General features: G+C 37.1%; 1 pseudogene across 1 annotated transcript; it reads right to left on the bottom strand.

The window, feature by feature from the left end:
• Positions 1-2,647, bottom strand: LOC146454866 (mitochondrial inner membrane protein Mpv17-like; annotated as a pseudogene). Its single transcript, XR_014859156.1, has 2 exons — positions 2,502-2,647; positions 1-787 (listed from the first exon to the last, which is right to left on the bottom strand). The product of XR_014859156.1 is annotated as a mitochondrial inner membrane protein Mpv17-like (transcript).

Here is a 2,647-nt window from a genome sequence, read left to right as displayed (position 1 = left end):
AGATCTGTTTTTTTTTCTGCATAGTCATAAACCATGCAGAAATATTTCTGTATTAGTAAGCACTGTCCTTAAAGAGACCTTGCTCACAGGCTAACTTTGACCCACCAGTATTTTTGGTCCCACAGGGCATTGATGTATATGAAGGAGTTTGAAAACAAATTATTCGAAAAAAAGTCCTTTGCATCTGAAGTTATCCACACAATATAATAATTTTTTTCTTAGAATTTAATGATTCAGAAGTATTATTCAGTGGGTTGAGTCTTGTTTATTACAATTTTTCTGTGTTGCATCCAACGACAGACTTGATATCATGTCACTACTCTCATATTCTATTGTCTCACTTATCACAGGTTTGTTTGACATCCAAGACAGGTACATATTCCAACACAGGGACACCAAATGAACAAAATTAGCCCTGTGCTGAAGAGGAACCAAAGAGAAGTTGACAGCCTGCACAAACGGCCAGACTTTGTAGTCTTGACGTATCTATCCCGCAACAACAGTTTTATTTCCTGGAAATCTTTTCCAGCCAGTGTTCCCGAAAGAGTGTAAAAGAAAAATATAATAAAATGACCATATATTGTTTGGTCTACAATCAATTTCTTGACAACCTGTACCTTGGACGTTGGAGGTATAAAGTGCTCCAATGTCAGAAACCATGTCCTTTGAATCGGCCCAATAATAGTTCCCATTATGGATATCCGTAGAGTTCTTCTGGCATCGTGATTGAAACCTCTCTTTTCAAAGAGTTGTTGTGTCAAAATATCACTTGTAGTGAACATCACAGCTAAAATGAGATGTAAGGAATAGCGTCAGTACTCGATATTGCTACATGTACAATGTATTGAAATACTTTCCTGAAATTATTTCAAGCTGTGTAAATTTCCCCCAAGAAAAACAGCATAATTAGAAACTCTTAATTATAAACTATAGTATAAATGAATATAATATATGGGGCACGATTTCTGCACCTGTAGCCCAACACATTATTAAACTTTGTACACATTTTGTGGCTCAAACTCTATTAATGCTTGTCAGTTTGGAAAGGGGTTGGTACAGGTGTAATTGATAGTGGTAAATGTATAATTAATTTCTTGGGCTATGAAATATTTCCTAACTTCATATTGGCAAGGATGATAAATTTCTGATTAAGATTTTCTAACTACTAAGAGAAAAAAAATGGCAAGGCAGGTCCACAGAACAAACAGTCACTAGGTACAGTAAGACTTATTTGAGACTAATACAGTCGGATCTACAGGTGCGACCACCTCTCGTAAATCACCACCTCCGATAAGCGGCCACGGCACCTATCCAAAACACTGGTCAAATTTTTCCCAGTCAAAGCCCTATAGTTGGACCCTTTTGTAAGTGACCACCTCAGTAGCAACTGACCGCTACCACTTTTTGAGGTGACGGCATTATGTTTTTTTGTTGTTTTTGACCTCTTGTAAGCAACCACTTGACAAATGGTTTAATCTCCATGGCTGCTGTATATACTACACTACTCAGAGTTTATAAAGAACTTTTAATAACAACCTAGCCCTTCTCATATTGTAACTAGGAAAATGTATGCAATAAATTCTCTTCAAATAAAGTAGATGTGTCAGAACAGAGTTCTCAGAAGAACCCCTCATTTGGTTTGACTCTTGTAAGCGACCATCTCCGGTAAGTGACCACCAAATCTTGGTATTTTGGGTGGTCGCTTACGGGAGGTTCGACTGTATAAGCTTTGATTAGAATAAACGTATGCAAAGAAACTGCGAAATCAACCTATCTTTTTGCCTGCACCTTGGCCTAGAGCATTTACCGGTTTGTTGTCAAAAATCCTAATGGTGGCTTGTGGGATGAGAGGCTCAGGACGACTCAGTGAGCAATCAAGCCACAAAATTATCAAACTAATACTATTTTTTTAATCACTGACCATGGCTGGCAAGCCCCTGAATTGTCGATTTGAACCACTAAATTATAAACATTACTCCTTGTTTAAACTCTCACCATGACTGACGAGCTGCTTACTTATTTTTGTCGAACCACTACATTATAAACCTTAGACTGGCGAGAAGCCATTGCCATCAAGCTACTAAGTTATAAACATTACTCCTTCTTTAAACTCTGACCACGACTGGGAAGCCACCAAGCCGTCTTAGTTTTAGCTCTTTTTTTTTTTTTTTTTTTTTTTTGTGGCCCTGTACTTTGTTAACATTTCTGGGCCTGACCTACTCCATTAGCCGTCTTGCTATTTGGATAGTATACAAACTACATGTACTTGCCAAATTTTTAAGTTCAGGTTTGCTTCAATTTACATTTACCCTGAAACAGAGATATTTGCTGTTTAGTTTTTTACATTATCCTGTTGTATAATAGACAAGAGACGTTAAATTAAGTAAGCTTAATTTAATTGAATTGAAAATTAACCTTATGTAAAGTCATCAAATCTATTAGAGACAACCACACATTTTCGATCGTGAAAAATAATATATAGATCACTTAAATTATCATACCTGTAGTTAAGGTTTGAGTCCTCCAAAGGTTTGTGGCGAAGTATCCTTGATATGCTGACCAAACTCTGGCTAAAACCCTCAAACCAACCATTCTCCATCCTTTAAATCTTGACAAGCGGGTCGAACGGCGATTATCACCCAGGCAT

The sequence above is a fragment of the Pavona decussata genome, unplaced genomic scaffold, assembly GCF_977016875.1.
Source record: "Pavona decussata unplaced genomic scaffold, jaPavDecu1.1 SCAFFOLD_299, whole genome shotgun sequence".
NCBI lineage: Eukaryota > Metazoa > Cnidaria > Anthozoa > Scleractinia > Agariciidae > Pavona > Pavona decussata.
This window is presented reverse-complemented; position numbering and strand designations above follow the sequence as displayed.